The sequence below is a fragment of the Alosa sapidissima genome, chromosome 9 (assembly GCF_018492685.1).
Source record: "Alosa sapidissima isolate fAloSap1 chromosome 9, fAloSap1.pri, whole genome shotgun sequence".
Lineage (NCBI taxonomy): Eukaryota > Metazoa > Chordata > Actinopteri > Clupeiformes > Clupeidae > Alosa > Alosa sapidissima.
Window position 1 is genome coordinate 35,147,108 of NC_055965.1, and position 18,125 is coordinate 35,165,232.

Consider the following 18,125-nt stretch of genomic DNA (forward strand, 5'->3'; position numbering starts at 1 on the left):
ACATACCCAACAACTGCTGAACAACGCCGACACACAGTTTCATCTTATCCACCACTCTCTCGCTCGCCTGTAACTGAAGTTCTCAAACTTGCGATCTTAAAGAGACCAGCGGATCCTCTAACTCTTGTGGGTCGCACCTTAGTGCTGCTATCTCTGCCTGACTGACTCAACCGACTACCTGACAAAAAAAAACATAGGCGCCAATCAGAGCTTCAGAGCTAAGGCGAGGCTACAGATTAGCGTTAAAGGTCTCATTCACTGAGAAACCGTTTAATACTTGTTACTTTCGAAATACTATAGCTCACTCCAAGTTGCATATGCATGCTGCACGTGAAAATTATCTTCTACCCCCATTAGCCAATGAAAGAAAATACACGGAAAAACAAGCGAATCAGAAAGAGCCCTTCCCAATGACGCCGAAGGGAAACTGATTATTCATATTCCTACAGGAAGGCTGGAAGATTTTGCTGCTAGGGGATTGTCTCTCTGCAGCTAGTAGGAGCTAACAGCAAGTTGCTAACATGGTGGAAAAAAAATCGTGCCTGTGTTATTTGTGGCAATAACACATCAATGTTGCATGTCTTGCCTTAGAAACATGAGTTGAGGAAGAAATGGTTCGGATTTATCGTTGGAACACCACCACCGAAGTAGAGCAACATTAGTTTTGTGTTCCAATCATTTCGACCACACTCACTGCCTACAGTTAGAAAGTGGTTTTGCATCGATGTTCTGAAAACCTGGTTCTGTACCGTCATGACGATCGACCACCAGCTCACAGGCTGTAAGTACAAACAAACTTTTCCACCTAACGTCTGTTACAAAATAGCATGTTCATATTCTTCACGTTAGCATGCATGAAAAGGGTACAAGCTAGGCTTAGGCTAGCCTATATTACAGGAAGCTACACCAGGCACGTAACTGAAGTGTTCTGTTCGCGACGTGTAAAATCAGAGAATGTCTAATAGGAAGGGCTCTGGTAAAATCCATTAGAGGAATGGTCTATTTTCCCGAACGTAGCCTACAGGACACTAACACGCCAGGTGTAGCTACTTCCATTGTTTAGGCCTATTGGAAGCTAACGCGAACGGAATGCTTCAGTAACGTGCCTGGTGTAGCTGCACTCATAAGAAACTGACCTCACTACCCAGAGATTTAGCTTGTTGAACCTATAATCTTCTAACCTAAGCATTAAACCACAAATAATATTAGCAACAATATTTTATGCTCAAATAAGTACGGGTATTGTTCTAGTCTAAACAGGGAAAATCAAAAACACAATACCTGTGCACTATTAGGCTAAGTTGCTATCACTAGAGCTCAGGTATTTACACTTCAGTCTAATTTATGTCTTCTTGCCATTATTACATTGACCTTTGTAGGCCTACAATGATGTTTTGTTTGATTACTTGCTGTTTACTTAGCGTTTTGTCTTCCAGAGCACATCCTCATGTCAGGCTACACAGCTGTCTAGCCTACATTAGGTCATCACGTTAGAAGCAAAGGTTTGTGATCTAACTTTTATTGTTGTGCTAGTTAGTTTCTAGAAGTCTTTTTCTAGTAGGCTAATACAGGTTCTTATGTGCTTGTCAATGTTTGGGAAAGTCAATTCATGGGTTTCTTCAGGTCACTTTCCACAGGTGTATAAAATCAAGCACCTAGATTATGAATGCAGACTGCATGGTGCTTGATTAATACACCTGTGTAAATGGACCTGATGAAACCCATGAATTGCATAACAGATAGAATTGATATTACCGAATGTCTTCTTGTGGGTGTGCTACTTAGTACATCATACACCTTACCACAGTCACTAAAATATTTTTGTTTCCATTGTGCCAGTACAGTTTTGTGTGAGATAGTGAATGTCCTGTGTACTATTAGTATCTTGTAACTTGACAGTAATACACATTTATTTACTTTAGGTACCCAAACAGAATACTTCATGAAAAGTATGAGTATTGATACAAGCACTTCGGAAGCATGGGGGCCTGCTACCTCTACTGCCATCAAGCCTGTTCATCCAAGGCCAGCTAGAAGACCTCGGGTTGATCAAGAGGAGGAGGATGAAAGCGACATCTCCACAATAACACCTGATGGCTCCATCTATGGCCCAGCGCAATCAAATAGCAATGTAATAGAATCATCACCGCCAACAAATGTGTTTTGTGTGTTGTCCCTTCGGATCCCCAGGACAATACAAGCCGAAACAACAACTCAGACCTTTTTCCCTAAATAATCCCAGCACCATCTTACAAAGGATCTGTAGGCTAGATGTCTGCATCGTCTGGCAAAAAGAGGACATTGTTAATTCTGTGCATAGTTTGGATGTTCTTGTTTTGTGTTTGCATTATTTTAATAGACTGCAATATTACTATTTGTCAGTGTTTCACGGACCACCTAGCAAAAAAAAAAAAAAAAACAGTAGACCTACTTCAACAGTATATTACACAATAGGCCTTCTCACTGAACCACCTTGCTTATTGTCTTTGCGCCTTGCTTATGGTGTCAGAGGATTCATATGATTTAAACTGGCATAGGTTACATCAGTGTTGCAGAACTGTTTGGATTTACATACAAGTTGGTTCAATATTGCAAATAACTCCTCTATTATATTTTACCACATCTACTTGTGTAACACTTGAGATAGCTTGCGGACCACACTTTGAGTACCACTGCTGTATGTAAATATAATAAAGTTATTTATTGAAAATTGACCTGTTTTGTATATTTGTTTTAGGAGTTTCATCAGTTTTTGTCCCTTTTAAGCTAAAGGTTTATCTTACCTTTCATATCTTCTGTCTCACAGAGGGCCATAGTCGTCATAGTCAAATGTTTAGTGCATTTTGAAGGGAGTACATTATGCAAAGGCAGACTGGTTCTAATCCTGGGTACAGGGTCATATAGACAACAGGGGTACTGGTGTTGCCCATTTTTCTAACCACATGAGCAATCCCCTTACGGAAAAGTAGTATAGGAATCTTATAGTATTTGGGACAAAATATTATAGTAATCTTATAGGAATAATTATTATAGGAATAATTGGGACATACTGTAGAAGTACTACTAATAACTATAATATCCTGTAACCGCTATAGTTTTTCTATAGTAGTCTTATAGTAGCCTACCTATAGTATGTCCAAATACTATATTATTCCTATAAGATTACTGTAATATTTAGTCCCAAAATACTATAAGATTCCTATAGTAGGCTACTTTTTCTGTCATACGTGACAGAAAACAACTTGAGTAGGCTAACCTCTGTCAATGTCAGGCTATCAAAGCCATAGTTCTCATTACCGGAGAAGTCTTGCAGCACACATTCTCTGCTTCTGTAGGCATTTTGGTACAATTCCAGCAAAATATAGCTAGGTAGGTGTGTTTGCATTTAGATCTATATATATATATATATATATATATATATATATTGGGCTATGACCAAGTGGTCTTTCAATGATAGTATCATGGAATTCAAAGCATAACTATCTATTCCGATAGCATTAGCAGGCTAGGTCAGTGGCTGAACTACATTTAGGGTGCTTACTGTACCTGTGTTGTGAAGTAAAATATCTACTAGGAAGATTGCAAAGACTTTTGACTGTGTAAAGAAATAGGTCTTTATTTTAAAACGTTTCCAAATGTTTATTACTTGAAAGCAAGATGACGATTGTCACAAACGTTTACCTCTTTTAGGAGATATTTTAAGCTGACAGGCAATTGTTACCATTCTATTAAACCAACGTTCACCGACAAACGATCTGGAAGCGGTTCTTCTTCCTACTCGGATACTAGGATCAAACACATGAAGTTGTATCTCCGAAGACATTTTGTGCAACAGTTTTGACTCGAGTTTTAGCACTGTAAAGTTGAATATGGAGCATAGCACAGGCAGAATCGGATGAGGACGCACTGGAGGAAGCGTCACAGTACTGTTAGCCAATCAGAGGTGAATTCATTAGCATGTCATTAATATTCATGACTAGAGTCGAAATCCAGTCGTTCCTTCCCGCCCACCTTCCCCACCAAACTAGAACAGCATGAAAGACGCAGGACAGCATTTTTTTCACCAAAACCGGCTCATAGGGCATTCATCAATACTACAGACCACTGCAAAATTAATTAAAAAACGATGAGATGAGACCTTTAAGTGTCGCTAAAGAACTCCCGTAAGGTAGGCTACTTAACAGTAATTGCGCATGACATTAATTAATCCGCACACGAGTTTTATGTATTTTTATACCGTGTATTCTCCGTGTAAATTCATGCACCGAACCGTGACGCCCGTACTGTTTCGGTTCAATACGAATACATGAACCGTTACACCCCTAGTGGAGGGTGTGCAACATTTGTTAAAAGAGGGATGCAGTTTAGAGAGTTTAAGAAGGGTGTGGATTTAGAATACAACCCCAAAACAGAAAAAGTTGGGACATTGTGTAAAATGCAAATAAAAACAGAATGTCATAATATACAAGTCTCGTAAACCCATATTTAGCAGCAAAAAGGACATAGACAACATATCAAATGAAAATGCATTTGGCATTTGTATGATGTGAATGTTACTATTCAGTTTTTGTGCATTTTTTCTCATAAACATTCTTCAGCCAAAAATAGCAAATGCTCAAATTTCATGTAATCATACCATACCATCACATTTTATTGGCGTTATGGATGTTACAAAAAAAATATTTTCCATGGAATTGCCCTACAGTATATGTTAATTTTGTATTTGATGCCAGCAACATGTTTCAAAAAAAGTTGGGACGGGAGCATGTTTACCACTGTGCTGCTTCACCTCTTCATTTAACACAACTCTGTAAATGTTTAGGAACTGAGGAGACCATTTGCTACAGTTTTGATAATGAAATAATGTCCCATTACTCCCTGATATAGGATTTCAGTTGCTCAACAGTATGGGGTATTCTTAGTCATGTTTTTCATTATTATGCACCTAATTTGACAAAACTGGACTGCAGACAGGCCACCTTAGCACCTGGACTCTTCCTCTATGGATAAATACTATTTAAATATGTGCAGAATTCATTTTGGCATTGTTTTCCTGAAATATTCTAGGTTGTCCCTGAAAAAGACATTGCCTGGATGGCAGTATATGTTGTTCAAAACCTGTATACATCATTCAGAATTGATTGTGGTTTGCCAAATGTGCAAGATGCCCATGCTGTAGGCACTAATGCTCCTCCACACCATCATAGATGTTGGGTTTTGAACTGAGCACTAAAACAAGTTGGATAGGTTGGATACATGGATAGGCCCTCTCCTCTTTAGCCCAGATGAGTCCATGCCAACCACAGGACCTTTTTCCATGTTACCGCAGTCCATTTTAAACAAGCTCAGGCCAGATAAGACTGTGGTATTTTCTGTATCATGTCTCAATACAAGTTTAGCTGTTACAATTTTGGCTGCAGTTTTTGAATTGAGTATCAAACTGGGCACATAGACAATGGTTATCAGAGGTTTTCCTGAGCCCATACAATGACAGGTCTGGAAACAGGTCTGGTGTTGATGCAGTGCCATATCTGAGGTCCAAATGAACACGGCCATCCAATTTGTTTTTCAGCTATTTCCCCTGTTTGCAAAGATTTCTCTGGATTCTCTGAATGTTTTAATAATATTATGTCCTGTAGATGATGAACTCCCTAAATACGTCACAATTTCATGTTAAGAAGCATTAAAATGACATTGTTTCATCATTTGTGCACACAGGTTTACACAGAGTGATGAATACCCCTACATCTTTACTTCTAAGAGACCCTGCCTCTCTGGGATGCTCTTTTTCAGCATTTTGTTACCCCTGTCCCAACTTTTTTTGAAACATGTTGCTGGTATGAAATTTAAAATTAACATATATTTTCCATGAAATAGTCAAATTTGTGATTTTCAACATTTGATTTGTTGTCTGTGTCCTTTTTGCAATTAAATATGAGTATGAGATTTGCAGATTATTACATTCTGTTTTTATTCACATTTTACACAATATCCCAACTTTTTCTGTTTTGGGGTTGTACATTGTAATAGAAATATGGACAAATAGTGGTAGTATGGGTATCATTAATTTTTACAATCCATGCAGACAACTAGAAGTTGAGAATCTGGATAAAATGTGGGATAACTTAAATGGAAAAGGTATTTGGTGTGGTGATTTTAATGCTCACAGTACTCGGATAATTCTAATGGAAGTGTGATTGAGGAATATTTGGGTGAGAAGGGGCTAGTATGCTTTAATGATGGTTCAGGTACGAGAATAGCTATAGCAAGGGGATATGAATCTGCAATAGATCTGACTTTGGCTACAAAGACCATTTTCCAATTGCAATTGAGGTAGCAGTGGAGTTGATAAGTGAGAATGTAATGAGGGAAGGTAGGTGGATGTTAGAAAGAGCAGACTAGGACAAATTTAGAGAGTTCAGTGAATACAGATTGGGGAGTGTAAATAAGGATCAAAGTGTTGAGAATTTATGTAGGGAAATCAGCAGCAGCTTACTAGATGCAGCAGAAGCTATACCTAAAACTAAGAATAAAAACGTGACCAGATCATATCAGAATATGATTGCAAGCAATAGTGAGACAGACAATAAGGAAGGCAAAAAAAGTATACTGGGAAAAGTTTTGGGATTCTATTGGCAGAACCACGCCAATACAACAAGTCTGGGGTATGATAAAGAAAATGAGGGGTAATGGGAGAGAATATGAGTATCCAATAATGATGGATGATAACAGGATTATTACTAATAGTAGAGACAAGGCTGAAGTTATAGCAAAGACATTAGTAAAGGTCCATAGTGAAGCAAATTTAGATCAGGTAGAAAGGGAAGGAAGGGAAGCTACTAAACTAAGATATAGTGCTGAGTTGGGTAATGATATTGAGGAAGGTGGTGTGATGGAGGTTCTATTTACAATGAAGGAACTGAATTGTGCTTTGAAGAAGGTGGGTAAATCTACACCAGTGAATGACAAGGTTTGCTATGCAATGATAGAAAATCTTACTGATAAAGGTAGGTAAAGGAAATAATATTGGCTCTTTTTAACAAAATATGGGTAGAAGGGGTAATTCCTTGTAGTTGGAAGGAATCAATTATTATTCCTATCAGGAAACCTGGTAAATATGCTAAATTGCTTAGTAGTTATAGGCCTATTGCACTGACATCTCAGTTGGGTAAGACCATGGAACGAATGGTAAACGATAGATTGGTATTCTTTATAGAAACTAAAGATGCATTAAGGAATTACCAGAGTGGTTTTAGGAAATGTAGAGGGACTCAACTGTGTTACTTGAAGATGACATAAGGAAAGCTCAGGTAAACAAAGAAACAGTTTTAGCTATATTTTTTGATATAGAGAAAGCATATGACATGATGTGGAAGGAGGGGCTTCTTATCAAATTATATCAGTTGGGATTAAAGGGGAGAGGGTTTGCGTGGGTAAAATCTTTTTTTATCTGGGAGAAAAATTAGAGTTAAAGTAAATGGGGTTTTGAGTGAGGAATATGAGGTAGACAATGGTACTCCTCAAGGGAGTATTATTAGCCCATTACTATTTTCAGTAATGATAAATGAGATATTTAAAAATGTAGAAAGGTCTATTGGTGTAGCTTTATTTGCAGATGATGGAGCAATGTGGAAAAGGGGAAGAAATGTCAGTCACATTGTAAATAAGATGCAACAAGCAGTGGATACAGTTCACAAATGGACAATTGAATGGGGATTCAGGATAGATGTAGAAAAAAACTAAGGTAATTTTCTTCACAAGGAAGAAAATAAGTCAGGAGTTAAAGATTCAAATATCAGGTAAGGAATTGGAAAGAGTAGAGAGCTTTAAATATCTAGGTATATGGTTTGACAAAAGATTAACATGGGCAGTTCATATTCAGAAGATGGTAGAAAAGTGTAAAAAGGTATTGAATGTAATGAGGCGTTTGTGTGGGGTGGAATGGGGTGCAACTAGGAGTGCTATGCATACAATATATATTGGACTGATTAGATCAGTGTTTGATTATGGGTGTGTTGTATATGGGTCTGCTTCTAAGACTGCTTTAAATAAATTAGACAGAGTACAGAGTCAAGGTTTAAGACTATGTTGTGGAGCCATGAAGACAACTCCAGTGGCAGCCATTCAAGTAGAGATGGGGGAGTTGCCTTCAGAAGAGACCAGTGGGGTATACTACGAAGCACGTTCGACATATCTAGGCTATGTAGACATATCGAGGCTTCACAAAGCCTTGACTCAGGGGTATACGTTAAGTGATACTACGATAGCAGTTATGTGATATATTTGTCAAACTAGGCTTTCAGCTCAGATCTCTGCCCGTTCTCGGAGTTGGGATGACTTTGGCCAATCGTGAAACGTGGAGACGCACAAGACCGCCTCTATTTAAAAACAATTACTTCCGCATTCATGAGCGATAGCTTAATCTACACTGCGGTCATTTTTTGTGTATAACCTATAACATCAAATAAATCAATTTTCATCAGTTGTTGTATGGTATGCACGTCTATAGTGGGATATTTGCACGCACAGCACTATTAAAGCACATTCGAGATCCAAAATGTTAGTAGAGGCGGAGCTCCACCTGTAAGATATATGACAGAATCCTACACGTGAGATAACTTTGTTTTTAAGACAATTGATTGGTCAGTGGGCGGTATATTACACGATTTGAGCTATAACTTAGCACATAACCTCCTCCCAACCAGGTTTGGTTGACAGCATAAGATACCATGATGATATAGCGACACTAAAACAGATCCACTTTCGTGTCACAGCATACCCTGGCTTTGAGCGCAACATACCTCGCTAACCCACTAATCGAGATTCGTAGTATACCCCACAGCTTAGTCTGGTATTTTGGGCAAACCTTAAAGGTCATAGGGAGGACCATTTCAGTCAATCTGCATTGGTAGAGTGTACAGAAAACAAATGAGATGGAAATAGCCTCATTAGATCTATGTCCTACAGTAGTGTTTTCAAGAGTTCCTTTATGGACTCTTGAAGATCCTTTAGTTGATCTCAGTCTCTTGGAAGGAGCTAAGAATGGGGATATAGATAGTAATGTGGTGCAGGGGTATTTAAGTGAAAGATATGGGGAAAGGATTATATTGTACACAGATGGGTCCAAAAGGGATGTGAGAGTGGGGGTGGCTTTTGTTATTCCAAAATTAAAAGTAGTAACACAAAAAAGAATTAATGATAATTTAGCAGTCTATACAGCATAACTAATTGCTATTTTAATGGCGCTCTCTTGGGCTGAGAGTAACAGGCCAAGAAGTTTAGTAATTGCTTCAGACTCAGCGTCAGCTATGATGAGTATTCAGAACATAAATTCACAATCCAGACAAGACATTGTTATAGAAATTGTCCAAATGGCTAGTACATTAATGAAAGCTGGAGTCAGTGTTGGACTTGTATGGGTTCCTGCCCATACAGGAGTAACAGGGAATGAGTTGGCTGATAAGTATGCAAAAAAGGCAACAGAAATGGAGTACATAAGTTTAAACATTAAGTATAGTAAAGCTGAAGTGAAATCAATCATTAAAGGAAAGATAAAGGAGAAATGGCAAGTATTGTGGGATAATGGTCAGACTGGTAGGAAACTAGATATCCAAAAAAGAGTGGGGGTGAGTAGAAGTACTTGCAGAAATGCACAGAAGGAGAACATCGTTTCAAGAATGAGATTTGGGCACACAGGGTTAAACAGTACATTATTTCTCTATATACTATAGAGCATGCTATTGAAGAATGCAGGCCTACTAGATAAATAATGAGAGACAGCAGTAATCCGTCAGCTAGAAGATGAAGAGATACATTTGGCAGTAAGAGATATTTTGCAAAGGAATTCTGGGGATTTTTGTTTTGGGGTTTTCTTTTCCTTTTTTAGAAGAACAGGTTTAATAAAGATGATTTAAGTGTAGGGAAATATATTATTCAGACCCACACTCCATTTCAGAAGATGGCGGTAATGCAACCAGACGCTGTTTGCCAACCGCCATAAAAACAAGAAGAAGAAGACGATGGCAAGCCAACTGAAAAAAACGTTCAATTTGCATCAGTGCCCTCCCATTGAAAACGACGGAGTCTGTTCGTCCTTTTCTTTCACTGTCTATGATTTTACCCCGAACGCTTACCATGGAAACGAGCCTTGTGGATACTAGCTGGCACTCTATCGGTAGCCTGAAAGTTGCCCAACACTCACATTAACGACGGGACATCCCTACAGCTTTTAAAACGGTAAACTCCCACTCACGTGTGTGCTGATATCTCTCCAGTGTCTCGTGGGTGTGTTGCGACTTCAGGCATTCGAAATATGAAGGGAAGGTCTGCAGCGTGTCTCATCAATGTTGCATTGTGTTTTGCATGAGCTAGGCCCATGGATTTTAAAGTGGGAAAAATGGAAACCTGCGAGCGCACCAAAATAGGTTACCGACTCTCGTCATCCTTAATGTAAAACACATTTCTACACAGCTGAACACACGTCGTTTGGCGTGAGTCATTAACAACAATAGGAGAGTGGTTTATCAAACTTTACCTGCATATGATAGTTTCAACTTTTTAAATCGTAAAACTCGTGTGGTTTGTTATGCCGTTCCTTTGCTACCGGAAGCAACGTGAAACGAGCGACAGTAAATATTATTCCAATATGGCCGCCGTTCGCTAATCCTTCAAAATAAAAGTCAGAATTTATTAATTCCTTTTTTAATTTATGAAGAACAAAATTATCAATTCAAAATTGTTACCAAAGTCAAAGTTAAGTTTGAAGACATTTAAATCGAAAATACACAGAATGCTATATTATTTCTACCTTGCCTAGGGTTGAAACCAGGGGGTCAGGATTTGAAGGGTTAGTTTCAGCCACTTAGCATCATAGATATAGATAACAAAGGCTATGTTTCGTCCGCGCTGCTGGCCAATTAAGGGCGATGTCTGCCCCTGTTGAATTTATCAGGTTTATCAAGTTGATTTGCTGACTTGTATCTCTCAAGTTTGTGTTGCTAACCTACCTAGGCTATGGTATTTAGAATGTAGGCCTAGTATTGGGTTTAACATCATTTAAATAGGATACACAATCCTTGGTCAACTTTTACATCTGGAGAGAGCTCCTTGCTAACTAATCCCGCTAGCTCAGGTAATGTCTGTCATTGGTGTAGCATAATGAATTGCATCCACATATCCTGACGCACTATGTGCAGCTATTATTCACTAGCCTAAAACCGTGAGCCTAGTGCGTCAGGATATGTAATTATTTCTTCCTTTATTTTACAGTTAAATTATTATTTTTGTATACAGGGATTTTTTTTTTTTTTTTAAAGGAACCGTATGTAAGATTGTGGCCAAAACTGGTACTGCAATCACTTTCAAATTACTGTAGAGTGGTGTATCCCCCCCGACTGGCAGAGCTGGTAACCCGGATGCTGAAACACTACTGACTTCGTGATTAGTAGATAGGTGGAGGGTGGCACGTCAGGCCAAAACACATGACAACATCAACATCAGTTGAGGGCTGCAACTTCACTTTTTAAATGACAATATCCTGGCCGGACCAGTGATATAAGTATTTGAAATTAACATGATTTCTTAATGTCTAGTGACATATCAGGTCCATTTTATGATTAATTGAAATACATTTCTTACATACGGTTCCTTTAAATGTCGCAGAAGGACTTTGTTCCTACATGAACTGCCTACCTCTTTGCACTTCAATAAAAAAAAGACCTTGTGGAATTTGGCATATTTGTTTTTTTTGCAGTAGTTTTTGGGGGGTTATTTTTCCTGTAAAGATATCAAGATATATATCGTATATTGAGATATAGCAAAATATATCGAGATATATTTTTTGATCTATATCACCCAGCCCTATGTGGTAGTGAAAACAATAAGTTGTGCATATTTAAAAGGGGGGTTAAATGAAATCCTTGTACTTTCTAGGGATGCACGATGATATCTAACCTGACTCTCGCCAGATGAATTTCGTTCCGCCTAGCTCCACTCATCCATCTGGGATCAATCCATTGGAGTGGTGCTTCAGAAGGCTGGGCCTAATCAAAAAATGCTTGCATATGATTGGATAAGTCACTTGTCCGTCATCTATTGATGTGCTACTTCAACCACTCACATCGAAGCCAACCTGTGACGCTGAGAACAGTCTCACAGTCGCTTCTACTCTACGTCACATCTATGAAACTCCCGCCTGATTGGCTCTACCATACAATCTCATGCTGAAATCACTCTCAACGGAACCGATCCCAGATGGATGTGAGTGGAGCTAGGCGGAACGAAATTCATCTGGCGAGAGTCAGGTTAGATGATATCTGCCTGAGATCGATATCTGCAGATAAAAGCTTCATAACTTAAAGCGGGTTAACTGGGGGTTGACTGGATTTTCTTTAATGCAAATGACTGAAGTCTGTATTCAAAGGATGCTATGAATGGGAGCAAAGCTGTGTTCCTAGATCCATATTTTCCCAGGTCCCTATGTTCTCAGGGCTCTGAATTCCCCGGTCCCTATATTATCTAGGTCATATGTTCCCAGGGGTCCTATGTTCCCACTTTCAGCTCACAACCCCCACCTACCATCGTTTGTGAAGTTCCTGCAAGTATAGACCCTTTCAACAATAAAAACAAAAACAATGCTTGAACGTTCTATTTGGTTCCCAATCTACTTCCTCTGCATTAAGATAACATATGGAATGTTAAAACGGAAGCCTTGTGGGGCCAACTATGATGCTGATAATGGAACTCTCTTGAAAGGGTCCATAGTTATGGCCATGCCCATCTGAGGACCATCAGATGTGTAAATAGTGCTCATGCACGTCTCCACCCTCACCTGCCCTCCTCTGTGAAGGTTCTGAAGGTTGAGCTATGGCGATCTGTCTTATCAAGATAACATTGCTTGTTTTCTTTTTTTTTACATGTCTGCAGTTTGAGCTCTGGCTAGGTGATCTGTCTTCTCAAGATAACATTGTTTGTTACAGGAGGTTTATGTATAACGGCTATACTATAGCCTACTTTACACCTAATTCTTACAGGAGGTTTATGTATAGCCTATATACAGTCAACATAGTATAGCCTACTTTCCTCTTGATAACATTGCTTGTTTTTTTTTGTCTGCAGTTTGAGCTCTGGGTAGGACACAAGAGTACCCCCTGCTTGTTTATTAACGAGGATGGGATCTGTCAGGACCTCATTGAGCTGAAACACTTGAGCTCACAACCCCCTTCTACCCTCCTTTGTGAAGGTCCTGCAGGCTGAGCTCTGCTCATGACCACCTGAGGACCATCAGATGTGGAGTTCCTGCCCATAATCCTTTGTCATGCGATTTCGCATTCCCTGCAGCTGGTTGGCTACGTTGAAAGCCCAATGGGCCAACTAGAAGAGTCCTTGTATCAGCGCCTGTGATGTAACTAGCATTACAACTATTGTCGTCATTTTCTTAATCGCTCTTGGACTGAAGCCAAGTTGGTCTGGGTTTATTTAGCAAAAGATGACTGAACCATCACAACTACCCATGTCAGAGAAGAAGGAGGAAGATGATTGTGATTATTTTCTTCAAGAGTATCTGTTTTCTGTTCAGAAAAAAGAAAACCCTGGACTGGATCATGACTCTAAGACTGAAGCACACGCATCAACTTTCAGGGAAGAAACTAATCTACAAACTAAAGATGAAGAGGATTCTGTTTTAAAAGAAGAAAATAATCTGGAGATGAAAAAGGATTCTGATTCAAGAGAATACGGGCACAGCGATGCTTCTCCTACAAGTAAGTAACTGAATAATTTTTCATCTTGAAAATGTTTTATTCATTGAATCTATCAAATTAATTGCAATGTGTTATCCATACAGACAACAGCATGACATTCAGTGTGCTTGGGTGAATGCAATTTATTGACAAACCAGCTTTAAATACAACTTGCACAGACCAGTGTCCTGTGCAAATTACTTGAAACAATATGATACAGATTGATAGACCTTCACTAACGAACAGACACACACTAACAGCAACCAGAGAATGAAGGGAGGGGGGGGGGGGGGGGGGGGCACAGAGCTACAGACATAACAACAGAATTAATGCTCTATGGAGACAACAATTTTATCATCAACATTCTATAGCTGATGTTTTTAGGTCCCACATTTGAAGGTTTTAGAATATCTTACTGTCATAGATTTAAAAAAAAAAAAAAGTATTTAAGGTTCTATGACACAGAATGCTCTGGCCATTAAATAGCCTTAGTTCTAGAAATGGCCTTAAATTAAACAAACAAACAAACAAACACTCTATGGAGGGATGAGAACTAAAGGAGAATCACCTTTGACTCACTTGTGCTTTACTTTTGATATTACAGATGTTGAGATGACCACATCTCACAAAAGTCAGAACACTGTGAGGAAGAATGCCTGCCAGGAATTGCATCCCTGTTTGAACACCAGAGAGAAAAAATATCAGTGCCCCCAGTGTCTCAAAGCTTTTCTTCAACCTTCTGTTCTTGCGTGTCATCAAAGAATGCACACAGGAGAAAAGCCTTTCCCGTGTAATACCTGTGGGAAGAGATACAGGTATAAGTCACATCTTGTCACCCATGAGATGAAACACAGGGGGGAGAAACCACACCAGTGTTCTGAATGTGGAAAGGCCTTTGTCACAATGTTCGAACTTAAGAGCCACCAGAGAACTCACACTGGAGAAAAGCCTTATATGTGCACTACATGTGGAAGAAGATGCAGGACTAATTCAGATCTTACAGACCATAAAAGAACCCACACAGGAGAAAAGCCATATCAGTGTACTACATGTGGGAAGAGTTTCAGGAGTAGTTCAAATCTTTTAAACCACAAAAGGATACACACTGGAGAAAGGCCACATCAGTGCACTATATGTGGGAAGAGTTTCACTCATAAAACAACTCTCAAGAACCATCAGAAGAAGTTACATTCTGTTGTTAAACCATAACAATGCTAAATTAAACAATAAGACCCGAGAGGCTGTAGGTTACAGTGATTTTACAACAGTTAAGGGGCGTTGTTAAAGGAGAATTCCGGTGTGATTTTGACCTAAAGTGTGTTGAAACAAGATACCGAGTGTGAACGTATGTCTCATAGCTCATCTGGGCTTGTCCCCTGCACTTAAAAATCTGGCGATAGTTGGCCAATGCTACCAACAGTTTTTCATTGGGGGTGCCTCGGGCATCGGCCTAGCCATGCAAATAAATCACTGTTTTACACCATTTACGAGGCTCAAAGTAGCTCCATACTTCATTGGTAGACTTCCGAGGGCCTTGACATTTAAATTGAGAACTTTGGAAAAACACTGGTAGTTTACTTACAAGACGATTTATACAGACTGTATCTTCATGGAGTTTAGCGTTTGCAGCCATCTTGAATTTAGTCACGATAAGTCGAGCGACGAGTAAGAATGAACAGGTATGATAAGGGATCAGATTCCAAAAATAATTCAGTGGAAATGCATGGATTCCAGTTTCTTCCAGTAGCAGCAACTGGAATCCATTTATTTAAACTGAGAAGTTAACAAAATATTCCACTATTCCACAAGGATAGGTTGACAAGTTAACAAAAACAGAAAGAAATAAAGCATTTGAAATGTATTCCACTCTTCCACAGAGGCATATTGAACTAATGTTTACATGTTTTTCAGTGTGGGTAGGCTATCATATTGGTGTTTGGTGATGTATAGCCTACTCCTTTACTACACTCACTTCTCAGCAAACAAGGCATATAGGTTGATCATGTACATTACTGCTGTCATATACTGATCTTTCTTACATTAAATCATTTTAATTCATATTTTATACTCTTTTATCCTGTCTACTTGCCCCTCATGGCCTCCTCATCACTAATTTCGGGCTCCTCATCATCATCAGGGACTGGCTGATCTGCTCAGAGGCGACAATTTGTACTGCATAGCCACACAGATCAAGCTGGGTTTTGTTATCAATATTTGTGTAATATTAACAAAGTCTATGAATCGCAATGTTGGATGATACAAAAAGGCTAATATTTTAATTAATTTAATAAGTTGCTTGTGAATAGGTTGACAACGCTAATGTCCAATATCACCCAATAATTACGCTGCTAATCATTGCTATCTCTCTTACCAGTTGACAAAAAAATCTGGAAGCTTGGCACATTTGGCAACATCCTCCTCCAATGCCTTCCTTTCTTTTATTTAACTGGCCTTCTCAGTCCCACCTGGCCTCTTTAAACCATCCATCCTCCCTGACGCTTATCGCTACGGTAGGGCCGGCCCGGCTATCGGTAGGCCTATCTTATAAACTTTTTGGAAAAGACGAGCTATATGGACCCAACCAACTCTTTTTGGGAGGGGAGAACTCCTTCAAATGGTAGGCTACAACCCATGCAGAGGCTGCGGTGTCAGGCATAGATTGCTGAACATGAGTAGGCGATCCTACTTTAAGAGAAGATGGACTAATGTGACATGTCAATATGTTTTTTCTTGACCGGCCCAAAAGCGAAGGGACACACCGGGAATTCCCCCGATTACAAGCTGAATTGATTAACATACATCTGAATCACTATGAAATATTTACAAAATGTCTCAATACAAAGTAAATAATGTCTTGCCTTGTTTTTACATGAATCACAAACAATTGAATGTCTATTAAACGTATGTCATTCCTTTTAAATAAGCTCAAGAATTAACAACAATTTTAAAACTGAATAATTCAGACAATCCAGAAAACACACACATGCAAAATGCACTTCATGCAGAAACTAAGATGCAAATCATGATCTGATTCAATGGAACATTCTACATTACTCTGAAAAATTACATTTCCTTTGAATAGCATACATATAAATACAAATAAATGAATGGATGTTATTGTTCATTCAGCATGATTTTTCTGGGATTGATTCTGCATAAAGTTCCATTTATGAGCTAACAGACAAAAACGACTGCCTTTTCCCCTTTTAGCAGCTTTGCAGACTTAAATCACTTTTAATGTGCATGTCCACATTAAATCCATTCCACAAACGTTATCAGGAGAATACCGTACACTGTAAAAAATGGCTGTGAAATCTACAGTAATTTACAGTAGATTTCACAGTAACGGTACTGTATATGTTTTTTACAGTAAGCTGTTGTAAAATTTACAGTAAAACCTTGAACACAAGACAAAAACACAGTAGTCCAAGTGTTACTGTAGAAATCACAGTAGTCAAAGCATTACTGTAAATAAATCACAACACCGCCACTATAGTACTGTAAAAAGTAAAGTAAACTACTGTATTTTCCTTTTTTTTCTTATATTATCTTTATTTTTACTCATAATGATGCACATGCAATTAGGCTGCCATGCTATTGTTTTTATGTTATTGATTGAATGGACATTATTGCTTATTATTGCCCCCGCCCCCTCATTTTCATTGTTTATTCCATTATAGGCTATTGATTGAATTGGCATGGCATTTAATATTGCTATTCTCCTTATTATAGTCTGACCAACATTTTAATTTGTTCCCTGTTAAATTTAAATAGGCTATTATATTGTTTTGTGTATGTCGCTTTGGACAAAATCGTATCCATAAATGCATTATGCCATTTATATAGCTAGAATAATACATGTTTCCAATTATATGTTTCTATTGTAGGCCACAAAATGTTATTTCACTCTGTTTTTAAGTGGGTAAGGCCACCATACATCCAATAAGTGCCCTTCATGACCCAGTCACGTGGCCATATGGCATGGCAGAACTCTTTTTTTTTTCTTTCTAAAACTGCTTTTCCATGTTTCACCTGCATAAAAATATAGCATAAACACAGATATGTGTGCATTTACTTAGACATGGGGTTGCCTGGCCGGGAGGACAGCTTTATTCGTCGCTCCATAGACGGAGGTTACCCTTTAGCCGCCAGGGTTAAAAAAAATGGATTTTTTGGCCATGGCTTGCAAGTGGTCAGAGATAATACTGTAAATGTGAAAATCATTGAGTATGAACAGAAGTTTATAAAGGGGGTAAATTTACTCATCTAATTAGCATATTATGACGTCACTGGATGGTAACCACCGGGAATTATGTACATTTCAGTAAATACTAGATGTTGAACATATTTGAGCAGTTTTTCTTTCTTTTTTGTCATTTCACCGAC

General features: G+C 38.7%; 2 protein-coding genes and 2 long non-coding RNA genes across 16 annotated transcripts in view; 2 read left to right on the forward strand and 2 right to left on the reverse strand.

The window, feature by feature from the left end:
• LOC121718817 (zinc finger protein 436-like) overlaps positions 1-10,872 on the reverse strand; it is a 58,191-nt gene extending 47,319 nt beyond the window's left edge. For 3 of the 4 annotated variants that reach the window (XM_042104097.1, XM_042104094.1, XM_042104093.1), the window contains exons 1-2: positions 10,808-10,872; positions 10,535-10,665 (exon numbers count right to left, since the gene is read on the reverse strand). The gene's annotated coding sequence lies outside the window, so the exon portion shown is untranslated. The other variant, XM_042104096.1, reaches the window with a different exon arrangement.
• The window catches only part of LOC121718788 (NACHT, LRR and PYD domains-containing protein 3-like), a 1,510,793-nt gene that overhangs the window by 882,496 nt on the left and 610,172 nt on the right, over positions 1-18,125 (reverse strand). The gene's annotated exons all lie outside the window — the stretch shown is intronic.
• The window catches only part of LOC121719082, a 530,903-nt gene that overhangs the window by 492,743 nt on the left and 20,035 nt on the right, over positions 1-18,125 (forward strand). The gene's annotated exons all lie outside the window — the stretch shown is intronic.
• On the forward strand, positions 9,793-13,657 carry LOC121719054. The gene is made up of 3 exons (XR_006034113.1): positions 9,793-10,236; positions 13,117-13,402; positions 13,577-13,657. It is a non-coding gene; the product is annotated as an uncharacterized LOC121719054 (long non-coding RNA).